This window comes from Protopterus annectens, chromosome 2.part0 (assembly GCF_019279795.1).
Source record: "Protopterus annectens isolate FY-2018-M chromosome 2.part0, PAN1.0, whole genome shotgun sequence".
Classification (NCBI taxonomy): domain Eukaryota; kingdom Metazoa; phylum Chordata; order Ceratodontiformes; family Protopteridae; genus Protopterus; species Protopterus annectens.
In genome coordinates, this window is record NC_056728.1 from 1129987471 (window position 1) to 1130004580 (window position 17110).

The 17110-nt window shown below is 45.9% G+C and overlaps 1 protein-coding gene across 3 annotated transcripts in view; it reads right to left on the bottom strand.

The window, feature by feature from the left end:
- The window catches only part of MLLT3 (MLLT3 super elongation complex subunit), a 1902592-nt gene that overhangs the window by 866589 nt on the left and 1018893 nt on the right, over positions 1–17110 (bottom strand). The gene's annotated exons all lie outside the window — the stretch shown is intronic.

Genomic DNA, 17110 nt, shown 5'->3' on the forward strand with positions numbered 1-17110 from the left:
AACTATGTTCTTTCAACCAAGCATGTCTTCGAATAACTGAGCCTGTAATTGCGGCTCTACAAGAAGCCTCTAATGAATCAAAACCACATTGCAGAGTATGCTTTCCCACTTGTTCAACTGCATGCAATAAAACCTGCATTTCTTTACTGTCAGGACCTTCTATATTTGTAACCATTTTCTGCTTTAACAATGACATGAGATACTGTTGATATTTACGCATGTGAAACTGACAGTTTAAAGCTCTTACAGCTAAAGTAGCAGAAGTGTAAACGTTTTTCCCCCATCTGTCCAGAGCTCTGGAATCCCTATCTGAGGAGACAGGATTTTTGGCAGTGGAAGCTTTAACCCCTTTAGGACCCTGAGAAATAGTTTCTGGGTCTGCAGCGGGGTTTTTGTAAAGAAATTTATGAGAGTCAGGGACCCTGTAGTACCTGTCTGACTTTACTGGTGCAGGGGGTAAAGAATCTGGAGACAAACTGAATTCAGAAAAAACATCATCTACAATATCAAGCACAGGGGGGATAGCTGGGGGGCCTGTGCTGAGGCAATAGAAGGAAATCTCTGAGCCTTTTCTTGGATTCTGAGTAATCCTGCCTCTCCCAATGGAAATGCTCCCTCATGGTGTGCAGGGTTTCCCCAAGATCCTCAGGTGGTGAGGCTGAAGGAATGGACTCTTCAGCATTAGAGTCCTCATTGGGAGGGAGAGAATAGCCCTGGTCAGAAGAAGAAGAATCACAAGAAATGGAAACCTGATCAGAGGAATCATAATCAGTGTCTTGCCTAGGCCTTTTGTCAGGAGGGGATGGGAGCCCCTGATTAAAGTAATAAGTTCTTCGGCCATTTTAAGCATCTGTTTCTTTGGCATGGATGACTGTTCTGGAGAATGCTGCGCTTGTTTCCTCATCTTTAATGGTGTTTTTGACTTTGCCTTTGCTGCTGTAGTAGCTTTAACTTGTAAGCTGTGAAGATCTGAAAACACCCTCAGAAGCCGGTGCCTGCTCAGCGGCTCCGGACCCATCTGAGGGTATATTTTCCGCAGGCCCAGTACCTTCAGTTTCCACAGGCCTCGGTATCTCCACGTGGCTGTCGGTTACGGCCTGTGGTTCTGAGGTAGCGGGTGTCAGGGGCTGTGACAGCACCTCACTGAGAACCGGCGACTGGCCTAGAAGAGGCTTCGTCATCAGTTTTGGACCTCGGAAGCCTGTATTTTTCTTTGTCTTTGTGTTTTTTATACATTCCGGTCATCGGTTGTTCCGACGGGATTATGTAATTAAATCTTCATCCAAAATAATGTAAAGCAAAATCAAACCAACGTTTAATAGTGCATTTATTGAATCTAGCACAAAACCGAGAACTAGTAACATCATGGTCAGGGCCTAGGCAAGGAATGCAGTAAGAGTGAAAGTCCTTATGAGGTATTTGCTTCCCGCAAGAATACAATTATTAACTTTTAATGACATCGGTCTGGAGCAAGAAAAAGTTTCCCCAATGGGGTACTTAGCTTTACTGAAGACTTCGGTTCTGAAATTCAATTTTGAAAATCTCAGGAGTTGGCCGACCGGCACTTGCGAACTGCTTTGGCTTCGGGCACCACGCAGCAAGAAAGACTGGCGAAAATGGCGTCGGTTGCAACTTTTATAACCCTGGCGCACTGACGTCAGGGAAGAGGCGACAGCAACCAACGCAGGACCAAGACTTTGGAACTCGGGCCGACTACGGGTCGCCTGCCAGCAGGATAACCCAAGTGTAATGACTGCAACAGTGAAACACGATGAACATCTCCAGGTTGCAGCTTCCAGGATGTCCCTGATGGGGACCCCCCCTGAGAAATGCTGCAGAAGTTGAAGTAGCTCTAGTGGAATGAGTTCTGATCCCCAGAGAGGTAGGTTTTCCATGGTGCGTGTAGCAGAAATGGATGCAGTGTGCTATCCATTTGGCAATGGTTTGCTTCAAAATGGCCTTGCCCTCTGCCCCTGTAGCAAAGCTGACTAACTAGCTGGTCAGATTTTCTGAAAGGCTTTGTCCTGTCAAGGTAGAACCAGAGCTGTATGTGCACGTCCAAGAAGTGCAGGATCCTTTCCACCTCTAGTCTGAGGATTAGGGAAAAAGGTTGGCAAATGGATGGTTTGGTTTAAAGCCATACTGGATACCACCTTGGACATAAAGGAAGGGTTAGTCCTGAGGGAAACCCTGTCAGCATGGGAATTAATGAAGGGCTCCACCACCATTAGTGCCTGTAACTCAGACACTCTTTTTTTCTGAAGTAATAGCTAGAGGTAAAGGCTGTTTTCCAAGAGAGGAATTTTAACTCTGCTGAAGCAGCAGGTTCAAAAGGGGGACATGTGAGCTTCTCCAGTACAAAAGTTAAGGTCCCAGGCCGGGGTGGGAGCTCTCCTAGGGGGCCTTAAATTGTTAGCTCCCCTCAGGAATTGCTTGATGAGAGGGTGAGAAAAGAGAGGAGGCTCATTACTATAATTAGCTGAGATGGCAGAGGTATGAATCTTAATGGATGAGAAGGATAGGCATCTGTGGAGCAGCTCTGCTAGGTAATCAAGGATTTGAGGTAAATTGGGCACAGTTGTGTCCTTTCCTTGAGACTAACTCCAAGAACAATATCTTTCCCACGTTTCAGCATAGGATTTCTTAGTACAAGGCCTTCTGGCCTCAAGGATGACGTCCAGCACCTGTTTGCTGAGGGATGTAGGTGGTGTATCCATGGGATAAGCCTGGCTGCAAGGTTTAGGGTTTGCAGCTGTGGATGCAAAATCTGTCCCTTCTACTGAAACAGCAGGGAAAATGTCTGATGTAGGTACCAGGGTGCCACTGCTGTCAGACTGCATAGGAGTGGGTACCAGTGATGGTGTGGTTAGTCTGGTGCAATAAGGATTGCCCTTGGCCTGTCCTGTTTGATCTTGAGCAGTACTTTTGAGAGGAGGGGCAGAGGAGGAAAGGCATAAATTGAGAGGTTTTCCCATGTGAAGGATAGGGTGTCCACCTTCCAGGCTCTGCTGTGAGGGTTCCTGGTGCAAAATTTGTTAAATTGGTGTTTTTTGGGGGGAGGCAAAAAGGTCCACCTCCGGAGTTCCCCACCTCTGGGTTAGAAGTTTGAATGACTTGGGTTCCAGTTTCCACTCGTGAGGGTCCAGTAGATTTCTGCTTAAATTGTCTGCCAGTGAATTTTGCTTGCTGGCAGGAATTGAGCTTGTAGGTGCACTTGGATGCTCAAGGCTGTGTTCCACAGAGCCATGGCTAACCTGCAGTACAGTACAGACCCAGTGACAGCAGCCCTGCAAGATGCTTCTAAGGCATCAAACCCACATTGCAAAGTATGTTTACTAACTTGGTTTGCAGAATGTATTAACTCTTGTAAATCTTTATTTTCTGCACAATCCGCAAGTAACACCATTTTTTGTTTAATTAGTTCCATAGCATGTTGCTGGTACTTCAACATGTGAAAATGGCAATTCAAAGCCCTGATGGCAAGCGTTGCAGAGGTATATACCTTCTTACCCCATCTGTCTAAAGCTCTAAAATCCCTGCCTGAAGGGGTAGGGTTTTTAGCTGTAGTAGCCTTAATGCCTTTAGATCCCTGGGAAATGGTCTCTGGATCCGCAGTAGGATTCTTAGAGAAATTTGTGAGAATCGGGTACTCTGCAGTACCGGTCAGGTTTTCTAGGAGCTGGTGGTAAGGTGTCAGGAGTAAGACTGGACTCCAAGACAACATCGTCTACAATATCCAGAACAGGGGGTATAAGCTAGAGGCCTGTGCTGAGGAAAATCTAAAAATTCCCCGAGTCTCTTTTTGGACTGAGGATAGTCCTGGCATTCCCAGTGGAAATGTTCTCTTAAGGTATGCAAGTTTTCACCAAAAGAGAAATCCTCTGGAGGGAAGGCAGAGGGAATGGATTCTTCTGCATCTGAATCCTCATAGGTAGATAAGGGTATGTCCTGGTAATCAGAAGGGTCAGAGTCATCAGACTCCTGGTCTGCAGAATCAAAAGGAAATTCAATTCTTTGTCTTTTGGCAGGGGAAGGCTGGCTTCCCCTAATTAGAGAAATAAGGTCTTCAGCCATTCTAAGCATTGTTTTTGTGGCATGGGAGGATGAGCATAGGCTTTGGACATTGGTTTTCTAGGCGTAGTGCCAACTCTGGGCCTGAGAAAAGTACAGTTTTGTACCTACCATAAATGTAGATGTCCGATAGATATGCAACTGCAGTCATAACATATGGGTTGTCCTGCCTCAGGCAGCCCTCGGTCGGCCGAATTCCAAAGTCTGGGTCCGGCGTCGGCCGGTGTCGCCTCCTCACCGACGTCAGAACGGCTGGAGTATAAAGGCATCGGCCGACGCCATCTTCTTCAGTGTTTCTTGCCCCAGATGCCAGGTGCCCTCCTAGGAAGGCTAAATTTGGTGAATGGATAAACAATTCCAGACATGCACAACAGTAATAAACAGATACACCATAGGGGGTACCCCCAGCTAATAGGAATAGGGGTAGTGGACCCATAAAGAAGGTTGCAGAGGGGTAGGAGGGTGGGAAAATCTGACTGCAATTGCATATCTATCGGACATCTACATTTATGGTAGGTACAAAACTGTACTATGTCCTTCAAGAATGCAACTGCAGTCATAACATATGGGTTGAATACCATAGCCAATCTGGGGGTGGATGGAACTAAGAAAGTGATGGTGTAGCTAAAATGCCCTGCAGGACTGCCGAAGCAAAGCCTGCTTGGGATCTGGAGTATAAAGGCAGGTTGTAGTGCTTGGTAAATGTATGCACGGAGCTCCATGTAGCAGCCTCTAGAATGTCCATTGTAGCCACTCCTCTTAGGAAAGCTGTGGATGTGGCTATAGCTCTGGTGGAGTGTGGCCTAATATTGGCTGGCACACCTTTTCCATGAAAAGAATAGCAGAATCTGATGCAGTGTCCAATCCATTTGGAAATTGTTTGTTTGGAGATTGCTTTTCCTTGTACTCCAGCAGCATAGGCTACAAACAGTTGGTCAGACTTTCTGGTGGCCTTAGTTCTGTCCAAGTAGTAGCGTAGTTGTCTGTGTATGTCCAAAGTATGCAGCAGTGCTTCCCCCCTGTTTTGAGGATTGGGGAAGAAAGTAGGCAGGTGAATGGCTTGACTTAGAGACACCCTGGAAATTACTTTTGGCATGAATGAAGGATTGGTTCTTAGAGAGACTCTGTCCTGATGAAAAATGAGGAAAGGAGGTACTGCCATGAGTGCCTGTATCTCCGAGACTCTTCTTGCTGATGTGACAGCCAATAGGAAAACCATTTTCCATGAGAGAAATTGCATTTCTGAAGTTGCTGCTGGTTCAAAGGGAGGAAGAGTTAATTTTTCCAAGACGAAATTGAGGTCTCATGCAGGTACTGGCGGTTTCCTGGGGGGTTTGATATTCTTTATCCCTCTTAGGAACTGTCTTAGCAAAGGATGTGAAAACACAGGTGGATCACAATTGTATTTTGCTGAGATTGCTGAGGCATGAATCTTTATGGAAGAATATGAGAGACCAGTATGAAACATTTCTGCCAAGTATTCCAATATCTGAGGTATACTCAAGACTGTTGTATCCTGACCCCTGTTAGCATTCCAGATGATGAATCTCTTCCACTTGGCTGAATAGGTTTTTCTGGTGGAAGGTCTGCGTGCTTCCAGTAAGATCTCTTGAAATGTTTTGGAAAGAGAGATATCGGAAGGAGTTATGGTAACCTCCAGGCTGTCAGATGCAATGTTTTCAGGTTTTGATGAACAGTCCTGTAATTGTGAGATAAGCAGAGGCCATAGGGGCAGAGGCCACGGCTTGGTCCGAGTTATGCTCAACAGCAATGGGTACCAGTGCTGCCTTGGCCAGTCTGGAGCTATCAAAATGCCTGTTGGTTGTTCTGCTTTGATCTTCAGTATCACCGTGGTCAGCAGTGGTAGAGGAGGGAATGCATAAATTGTTAGGGAATTCCAGCTGAAGGAAAGAGCATCCGTTTTCCAGGCTAGAGGATGGTGGGTCCTTGTACAGAACTTTTCCAGGTGATGATTCATGTGAGAAGCAAAGAGATCTATGTCCGGTCTTCCCCATGTCCTTGTTATTTGTGAGAAAATGTGAGGATGCAGCATCCATTCGTGTGGATCCAAGAAATTTCTGCTCAGCTTGTCCGCCAGAACATTGTCCTTGCCTGGCACAAACTGGGATTGCAAATGTATCTTCAGACTTAGGGATTTTTCCCAGAGAATCATTGTCAGTCTGCGGAGGGGATAAGAATGAGTGCCTCCCTGCTTGTTTATATACCACATAACCGTGGTGTTGTCTGTCCTTATTAGCAAATGTCCTTGTTGAAGTGATTTTTCGAAAGTCTCGACTGCATGTATCACTGCCAACATCTCTTTTTGGTTTATGTGCAGATGCCTTTCCCTTGGTATCCATTGACCTTGAATGCATCTGCCCTCCATGTGCGCCCCCCATCCATGGTCTGAGGCCTCTGTTGTAATCATTTGACCTGCTTGAGGTTTGTTGAAAGACATGCCTTTGTTTAACTGACTTGCTTGAGCCCACCACAAAAATTCTCTTTGCAGACATGGAATGAGTGGGATTACGTCCTCTAGGCTTTGGCTGTGTTGGGACCATAAGCTTTTTAAGTACCATTGCAGCTTTCTCATATGAAGTCTTGCCAAAGGTATCAGAAGAATGCAAGATGCCATGAACCCCAGGGCCTGCAGGATTTTCCTTGCAGTCAGCTGGGAGAACTTTGCTAGGCCTTTGAAGTACTCTGGTAACTGCTGTTGTTTTTCCTCTGTGAGATAAGCCATCTGTGTTTTTGTGTCCAGTTTGGCTCCTAGGAAAATAATCTGTTGGGATGGCAGTAGTCTTGATTTCTGAATGTTGACTGTGTATCCCAAAGCTGTAGTAATTGAATGACATAGTCCAAGTTTGCTATCAAGGTTTGTTTGTTGTCTGCTTGTATGAGGCAGTCGTCCAGGTAGGGGTATATTTGAATCCCCTGGAGTCTGCAGTGTGCCACTACTGATGCCAGGCATTTCGTGAACACTCTGGGCGCAGTAGATAAGCCAAACGGCAATGCTGAGAATTGATAATGCTCTGTCCCTGCAAGAAATATGAGGTATATTCTGCAGCTTTGTCTGATTGGGACATGCAGGTATGCCTGCTTGAGGTCCAGAGTGACCAGCCAAGACCCCTTGCACAGCATGGGAAGGAGTTGCTGCAACATCAGCATTTTGAATTTTGGCACAATGAGATAAGTATTTAGAGTAGACAAGTCCAGTATAGGTCTCCATTTGTTTTCCTTTCTTGGAACAAGGAACAGTCTTGAATAAAATCCCTGGCCTTGTTCCTGTGGAGGAACCTTTTCTATTGCATTTACGTTTAACAGCTTTGAAACTTAAATGAGTGCCTCTGCCCTTTGATGAAGTGGCAGGTTTGGCATGCCTTGTCTTATTGGTAAAGTATGGAAGTGGAATCTGTAACCTTTGTCTATTAAATCCAGAATCCAGTTGTCCTTGGTTAAGATATGCCAGTTTTTTGAGAATAAGGATAATTTTCCGCCCAAAGGTGCTTCTCTTTGAGCCTTTGTAGGCGGTATGAAAGTCAAGTCATTGTGGTTGTCCTTGTGGTGCAGCTGGACTGCCTGCGCCACTTCTTTGATTTGGTGGTTGCCATTGGCGGCCCCTGTAGGAGCCTCGGGATTGCCCTCTACCTCGGGCACGCCTGTTTTTTCCCCTTTGAAACTTGTCAGTCTCTGGAAAGGACCAATTCTTTGAAGGCCAATTCCTGCTGAATCTGGGTGGCTGTACCTGGAGGAAATCTTTGACTGTCTGTACTGATTTAGCTTTTTCCTCAATGGACTTCAACACATCTTGTACATTAGCACCAAAAAGCTTCTGTTTTTCCAGAGGTGCATCAAGTAACTTTACTTTAACATGGTCTGGCAGTGGCTGTTCTTTTAACCAAGCATGTCTACGTATCACAGCCCCAGTCATAGCTACCCTACATGAAGCCTCCAATGCATCATAACCACACTGAAGAAAATGGTTGTTAACCTGCTGAGTGCTATGTACTAGATCCTGCAATGCCTTTATATCAGTAGGCTCAGGGGAGGCTAGCTTTTTCTGTAAGTCATCCAGTAAAAAATCCTGGTACTGAAACATTTGAAAAAGGCAGTTAAGTGACCTCATGGCCAGGGTGGTGGAGGTATAAACTTTTTTACCCCATCTCTCTAGGGACCTAGCTTCCCTATCCGCTGGCAGAGGATTCTTGGCTGTGGAAGTAGCCACTCCCTTGGGGCCCTGTGAAATAGTTTCTAGATCCACAGAATGGGCCTTAAAGAGATGCTTGTGGGTGTCAGGGACCCTATAATATCTGTCTGGCTTGACAGGGGCAGGAGGGAGAGAATCAGGGTTAGCACTGGAGTCGGAGAAAACATCATCCAGGACATCCATAACTGGAGGGATAGCTAAAGGTCTGTGCTGGGGAAGCTTGAGGAAGGTACGTAGCCTTTTCCTGGAATCAGAGAATTCCTGACCCTGCCATTTAAAATGCTCCCTCATGGAGTGTAGGACTTCACCGAACGAAAAATCCTCTGGAGGAGAGGCAGAGGGAATTGATTCCTCAGCATCAGAGTCCTCATAGGCCTGGAAGGATTCTTCTTGGGTATCTGAATGCTCAGAATCCCCAGAGGCTTCATATGAAGAGAGGTTGTCGGCCTGCTCAGTTCTGGGCCTTTTCCCAGCAGGCGGCTGAGAACCCCTGTCTGGATGAGGCTGAGACCCCCTAATAAGAGAAATAAGATCTGCAGCAAGAGACATGATCTGTTTATCAGAAGAAGGGGCCTGGGCAGTAGGTTTAGGATGGGCCTTGGCCTGGCTGGCGGCCTTAGCACGTGCAAAGGCCTTGATGGACATGGATACAGGAGGCCTAGCTGCCCCACGTGCAGGAGTAACCTTGTCCACAGGAATAGTGTCGGGTAGATCCAGAACCTCGGTTTCTGGAGGAAAGTCAACAACCGGCACCGGTGTAGACTCCGAGACCGAAGGATGAGTTAACGCTGTGTCATCGGCCTGGAGCTGTTGAATTACCGCTTCCGAAGGGACTGAAGCACTCGCAGAGGGTTTAGGAGGAGTATCGGTGGAGGACGCGGGCCGAGGATGTCTGTCCCGGTCCTTACGTTTTTTGGAAGATTGAGTTGTTGGTTGATCCGACGGCATGATATAAGCGAAAGAATCACCGAAAAAGTCTTCAGCAAATTCTGCCCGGTGCCTGAGAGTGCACTTATTAAAGCAAGCACAGGCAGCACAGGCCGAGACGTCGTGGTCTGGGCCCAGGCAAGGAAGGCAATAAGAATGGAAGTCCTTATGAGGTATTTGTTTACCACAAGACAAACAATTATTAACTTTCTCAATTTGTTCTGACATTGGCTGAGGCAAGAAAAAATGTTCCCCAACGGGGTACTTAGCTTTTAGATGACTTCGGTACTGAAAACACAGGAGCTGACCGACCGGCACTTGCGAACTGCTTCTGCTTCGGGCACCGCGGCAAGAAAGACTGAAGAAGATGGTGTCGGCCGATGCCTTTATACTCCAGCCATTCTGACGTCGGAGAGGAGGTGACACCAACCGACGCCGGACCCAGACTTTGGAATCCGGCCGACCGAGGGCTGCCTGAGGCAGGACAACCCATATGTTATGACTGCAGTTGCATTCTTGAAGGATATCTGCAGAGGCAAACTCTGCCCTAGCCTTAGAGAAAAGAGGTAGGTGGTAATGCTTTGTAAAGGTATGGACAGAGGTCCAGGTGGCAGCTTCCAAGATGTCTCTGGTGGGAACTTCTCTGAGGAATGCTGTGGAAGTGGAGGCTACCCTAGTGGAATGGGTACAAACAGACTTAGGGGGTGGTTTCCCATGTAATCTGCAGCAGAAATGGATACAGTGCGATATCCATTTGGAAATGGTTTACTTGGAAATGGGGCTTCCCCTCTGCCCCTGGGGCAAAGCTGACAAGACGTTGGTCCGTTTTTCTGAAAAGTTTAGTATGGTCCAGGTAGTATCTGAGTTGTCTGTGCACATCTAGTGAGTGCAGTATTCTTTCCCCCTTGTTTTGAGGGTTAGGGAAGAAGGTGGGTAGATGAATGGCCTGGCTGAGAGTCACATTAGATACCACCTTGGGCATAAAGCAGGGGTTAAAGCAGTCTTTTCTTAGACTGAGGGAAGTACTGAGATTCCCAGTGGAAATGTTCCCTGAGTGTGTGAAGAGTTTCCCCAAAGGAAAGGTCTTCTGGTGAAAAGGCAGAAGGAATGGATTCCTCTGCGTCGGAATCCTCATAACCAGTCACAGGTTGTTGTTTCTCTTCAAAATCTAAATAATCAGATTCCTCAGAATCCTGCTCTGTCATTAGCTCAGGAGAAGGGCGTCTTTTCATTTTAAGAAGTTATGGACTGACTACCCCTAATAAGGGAAATAAGATCCTCTGCCATCTTAAGCATTTGGGCTTGGGGTGGTAGAGCAGGAGTACGATTGTGGCTAGAGGTAGATTTTCTAGGAGTGGCCTGGCTTCTAAGCCTAAGAGTGTCCATTGGTCTGAGAGAAATGGTAGTCGGATGAGAAGACGTTTTTTGTCTAGAATCGGTAGTGCGAAAGGCCCCCTCAGAAATCGGTGCCTGCATCGTGGCTCCGGACTCAACCAAAGCAGAGACAACTAACGGCTCGGAAGACTTAGAAGATTTCTGTGGCATACAGGACTCCGAAAGGGTCTCGGTAGAGGCCTGCACAGATATCGTATCCGGCATCAGGGGCTGCAAAAGTGCCTCACTGAATTCCGGAGAACTTACGACCTGCTTAGCGGTAGCATTGTCAGAAGGCTTAGCATTGTGTGGTCTGTCTCGATCTTTATCTACGTTTTGTTTTGGAAGTATATGGATTGTTGGCCGACTGACACCATTTTGGAATTTGAAGACTGAAATACCTGTCTACAATAAGAGCTATATGATGAATGGTTCTCACATTAAACAGGGCACAGAACTGGCAAAGGGGGACATCGTGGTCTGGGCCTAAACAAGTGATGCAGTATGAATGGAAGTCTCGGTGTGGGATCTGCTTTCCACGGGTGAGACAACTGTTAACTTTTTCAGACATCAGTTAGTGCAAGAAAAAAGGATCCCCAATGGGGTACTTAGCTTTAAACGTTTTCAGCTATAATTTGAGCTATGGAAGCGACCGACCGGCACACTTGCGAACTGCTTCTGCTACGGGCTCCACGGCAAGAAAGACTGATGTAATGACGTTGGCTGCCTTGCTTTATGGCACTGATGACCTGACGTCAGTCAACAAGTGACAGTGGCCGACACAGAACAATAATGACTCTGGTATTCGGGCCAGCCGAGGGCTACCACAGCAGGGATAACCCACATGTGATGACTGCAACAGTGAAGCACGAAGAACATCTGTACTATCGCAATTTAAAGAGCGAATTTCAAACTTCTGCTCAGTTTTGTCCTGTAAACAAGAGCACACACAATTACAAACAGACACATCCATAACAGCAACAAACAGTACTGCTAAAACAAGTCACTCTAATATGTGAAAAGTAATGCATTCCAAAATTTAAATATTTCAGCAAAATTTCATCCACCACCAAGAACATGAAGCAAAAAGACCAGTTTTGGTGGAAAACCTTGCCTTCTTTAGTACAATCTAAAGCTTTCAAACAGACTCTTTACATACATGCATCCTTACATCACAAAGTTTATTTCTTCTCTCTTAAAGATAAATCACAACATAATAACCTACATAGAAAAATATATGTACATTTTTAAAGATGTTCATTGAACCATCGGTAAAATAAAACCTTCAATTCAACAATAAATAACCATTCTTTTTCTGGCAAAAAATTCCTGTAGAAAATCCTTTTACTGATTAGTAAACAAAACCCTATGAACTTGAATACAGCTGCAAATGTGTCATTTTATTCTTAAAAAGTGCACTGTTTTCCTTCCTATATTTTAAGTCACTCAAATGTTTGGACATCCTATTTTTAAACATTCTGGAAGCTTTTCCCACATAAAATGCCAAACAAAAACAAATGGTAAATAAATAACCAAACGATTTAGAAAGTACAGTTGTGTACACTTACCATAAATATAGATGTTCGAGTGTATTCACTGTTGCAGTCATCACATTTGGGTTATCTGCCTACAGGTAGCTCTCAGCCGGCCTGAATACCAGAGTTGTCGGATGCTGTCGCTTCTTCCATGACATCAGGTCGTCAAGGGTATAAAACATGCAGCCGACGCCATTACATCAGTTTTTCTTGCCCCAGATGTCAGGTGCCCCTACAATAGGAAGCAATTATATGGTATGTAACACCCCCAGCAAAAAGTAAATACATAAGATATAATATATGCTAAACAAGAAGGAAAAGTAGAGCCAAAATAAGCCAGGGGGCTGGAGGGAGGGTAACCAGGACTGCAACAGTGAATATACTCGAACATCTACATTTAGGGTAAGTGTACACAACTGTACTATGTTCTTCGTGTTTCACTGTTGCAGTCATCACATTTGGGTTGATTTCCAAAGCTAAGGAAGGGTGGAAGTAGTTAAAGAGCATTAGGGCTAGCAATTAGGCACTGTAAGACTGCTGTGGCAAATCCAGCTCTGGATTTAGAAAAGATAAGCAGGTGGTAACGCTTGGTGAAAGTGTGTAGAGAGCCTCCAGGTAGCAGCTTCCAGGATGTCCCTTGGTAGGGACTCCTCTGAGAAATGCCATAGAGGTAGATGCAGCCTTGGTGGAAAGTGATCTTATCCCCTGTGGGGTAGGTTTTCCACGGTGTTTGTAGAAGAAATGGGTGCAATGGGCTATCCATCTGGAAATGGTTTGCTTTGAAATGGCCTTCCTCTCTGCCTCTGGAGCAAAGCTAACTAGCAGCTGGTCAGATTTTCTGAGAGGCTTAGTTCTGTCCAAATAGAATCTAAGCTGTCTGTGCACGTCCAGAGAATGCAGTATCCTTTCCCCCTTATTTTGAGGATTAGGCAAAAAAGTAGGCAAATGCATGGACTGGTTTAGAGCCACACTAGACACCACCTTGGGCATAAAGGATGTATTAGTCCTGAGAGAAACCCTGTCCGCATGGAAGATAACGAAGGGTTCCACTGCCATAAGGGCCTGCAGTTCAGACACTCTTCTTGCTGAAGTGATGGCTAGAAGTAAGGCTGTTTTCCAAGAAAGGAATTTCAATTCTGCTGTAGCAGCTGGTTCAAAAGGGGAAACAGTGAGTTTTTCTAATACAAAGTTAAGGTCCCAGGCTGGAGTGGGAGCTCTCCTGGGGGGGGGGGTCCTTAAAATTTTGGCCCCTCTAAAGAATTGTTTTAGCAGGGGATGAGAGAAGAGGGGTGGCTCAGTATTACAATATGCTGAAATGGCAGAGGCATGAACCTTAATTGAAGAGAAAGATAGGCCCTTGTGGAGCATTTCTGTTAAATAATCTAGAATATGAGGTAAGCTGGGCACCGTTGTGCCCATCCCCTGAGCCTGGCTCCAGGAACAGTATCTTTTCCACTTTTCTGAATAGGATTTTCTAATACTAGGCCGCCTTGCCTCAAGAATGACAGCCAGCACCTGCTTACTAAGGGTTGCTGGAGATGAGCTCACGGAATTAGCCAGGCTGCAAGGTTCAGGGTTTGAAGCTAGGGGTGCAGAATGTGGCCCACCTGCTGGGACAGCAGGGAAGGGGTCTGAGGCAGGTGCCATGGTTGCAGCAGTGTCAGACTGCGCAAAAGGGGGTACCAGTGCTGGAGTGACCAGTCTGCGGCTATCAGTATTGTCCTTGTCTTGTCATGTTTGATCTTTAGTAGAACCTTCGAGAGGAGAGGCAGAGGGGGAAGGCATAAATTGAGAGGCTTTCCCAGATAAAGTACAGGGCATCCACTTTCCAAGCTTGAATGTGGGGAGTTCTGGTGCAGAATTTGTTCAATTGGTAGTTCAGAGGGGAGGCAAACAGGTCTACCTCTGGTGTCCCTCATTTGTTCCTCAAGAGCTTAAATATTTTGAGTTCCAATTTCCATTTGTGTGGGTCCATGAGATTTCTACTTAAGTTGTCTGCCAGTGAATTTAGTTCACCTGGCAGGAATTGAGCTTGCAGGTTCACTTTGTAGCTCAAGGCTGTGTTCCACAGAGCCATGGCTAGTCTGCAGAGTGAGTAGGAATGGGTTCCCCCCTGCCTGTTTATGTACCACATAACTGTGGTGTTGTCTGTCTTTATCAAAAGTTGTCCTGGAAGAATAAGGTCTTTGAAGGCTGTCAAGAGCATTCTGTACAGCTAACATTTCTTTTTGAGTGATATGCAGGTGCATCTGCTTTGGGTTCCATTTGCCCTGAATGCACTGCCCTGCCATGTGTGCCCCCCATGCATAGTCTGATGCGTCTGTTGTTAGGATTTGGGCGGCAGGGGGTAGAGTGAAAGGGAGTCCCTTGTTGTGGTAGCAGGCCTCTGCCCACCAAAGGAACTCTGCCCTTAGACAAGGAATGATAGGAATCATTGTTTCCAGGTCCTGAGAATGTTGACACCATACACTTTTTAGATACCATTGAAGTTTCCTCATATGCAGTCTTGCAAATGGAATTAACAGAATGCAAGTGGCCATGAACCCCAGGGTTTGCAGGATTTTCCTTGCAGATAGCTGGGTTTTTGTGGTCAGTAGGTTGAAGTAGGTTGTCAAATAAACTTGTTTCTCTGGAGTGAGGAATGCCATCTGGGAAGCTGTGTTCAAGCTTGCTCCCAGGAATACAATCTGTTGGCAGGGTACTAGGTGTGATTTCTTCTCGTTGATGGTGTACATCAGTGAGGTTAGCAGTCTCTTTACAAATGCCAGGTGTTGTAATAGCAAGTCCTGACTTTCTGCCTGAATCGGGCAATCGTCCAAGTATGGGTACATCTCACTATTTCTCTGTCTGCAAAATGCAATGGCTGGAGCTAGGCACTTTGTGAATACCCTGGGCGCAGTAGATAAGCCAAAGGGAAGTGCAGAGAACTGATAGTGCATGGGGCCCGCCCTGAAATGTAGGTATCGTCTGCATGATTCCCTTATTGGGATGTGCAGGTAAGCTTCTTTTAAGTGTAGGGTTGCAGCCAGGCATCCTTGCCTAACATAGGAAGAAGCTGTTGAAGTTAGCATTTTGAATTTTGGAACCACCAGATAGGTGTTGAGAATAGACAGGTCCAGGATAGGACGCCAGGAGTTTTTTTTTCTGGGAACCAGGAACAGTCTTGAATAAAAACCTTGCCCTCTTTGTTCTACTGGGACAGGGTGAATAGCCCTGATACTGAGGAGAGAGCGCACTTGTTTTTGGGCCTCCACCCACTGATTTAGGGAGAGGTCTGGCCATCCACCTGGGATTGGGAGTGAGTGGAAGTGGGATCTGTACCCTAGGGAAACTATGTTTAAAACCCATTTGTCCTGGGTAATGAGTTCCCAGTTCTTTGCATGCAGAGTGAGCTTTCCTCCTAAGGGAGGAAGTAGTTGAGCAGGGCTTGGAAGAGTTAAGGATAAGTCATTGTGCCATTTTTCCATAGGGGGGTGTCTTACTACTCCCTGCTTTGGAAGTGGGAGCCCCCACTGCTTAGATCTGTGCATAGCCTGCGAGTGAAGTCTTGGTGGTCTGCTGCTCCTGGGTTTGGACTGAGAAGACCTGGAAGGGACTGGAAAAGACCAGTTCTTTGAAGGCCAGTGCCTACTGACTCTAGGAGGTTGTACTTGTAAGAAATCTGTAACAGTTTGCATAGATTTAGCTTTTTCCTCCATCCTTTTGAGGACTTCTTCTGCTTTGTTGCTAAAAAGGTGGTCTTGGTTTAAGGGTGCTTCCATTAATTTAGCTTTAACATGATCTGGCAAGTATTGTTCTTTAAGCCAAGCATGCCTTCAAAGTACAGACCCAGTGACAGCAGCCCTGCAAGATGCTTCTAAAGCATCAAAACCACATTGCAAAGTATGTTTACCAACTTGTTCAGCAGAATGCTTTAACTCTTGCAAATCTTTGTGTTCAGCACAGTCAGGAATCAACATCATTTTCTGTTTAAGTAGTCCCATAATATGCTGTTGATACTTTAACATATGATACTGGCAATTTAAAGCCCTAATGGCCAAGTAGCATTACTGTATACCTTCTTAACCCATCTGCCTAAAGCTCTAGAGTCTCTATCAGGAGGAGTAGGATTTTTGGCAGTAGTAGCCTTAATGCCTTTTGGTCCTTGGGAAATTGTCTCTGGATCCACAGTAGGATTCTTGAAGAGGAATTTGTGAGAGTCAGGTACTCTGCAGTACCCTTCAGGTTTCCTGGGAGCTGGGAGCAAAGTGTCTGGGGTAAGGCAGGATTCCAAGAAAACATCTACAATCTCCAGAACAGGAGGGATAGCTAGAGGCATGTGTTAAGGCAGGAGTAAAAATTCCCTATGTCTCTTTTCGGACTCAGAATAGACCTGGCTTTCCCAGCGGAAATGTTCCCTAAGGGTATGCAAGGTTTCACCAAAAGAAAAATCTTCTGGAGGGGAAGCAGAGGGAATGAAATCCTCTGCATCAGAATTCTCATAAGTAGATAAGGGTAAATCCTGGCAGTTAGAAGGAACAGAGATATCAGATTCCTGATCAGAAGAATCAGAAAGAAAATTAGTTCTAGGTCTTTTAGAGGGGGAAGGCTGGCTTCCTCTAATTAAGGTAATAAAGTATTCAGCCATTCTAATCATTTGTTTTTGAGGCATATGGGCCTGAGAATGCAGTTTGGTCACGGGTTTTCTAGGCGCAGTGCGAGCTTTAGGCCTGAGGAAATCAGTATTCTTAGCTTGAAACGAAGTTGTCGGTTTAATATAAAAATCGGTAGGCCTGAATACACCCTCAGAAGCCGTGTCTGCACAGTGGCTCCGGACCCATCCAAGGTAGAGACATCCGCAGGTTCCATAGTCAAAGAAGCAGCTCGCAGCATACCGGACTCCAAATGGGTCTCAGTAGAGGCCTGTGAATCTGTAGTAGCAGGTATCAGGGGCTGCGAAGCACCTCACCGAGTACCGGTGGACTGGCGACTAGCTTAACAGAAGCATAGTCGGCAG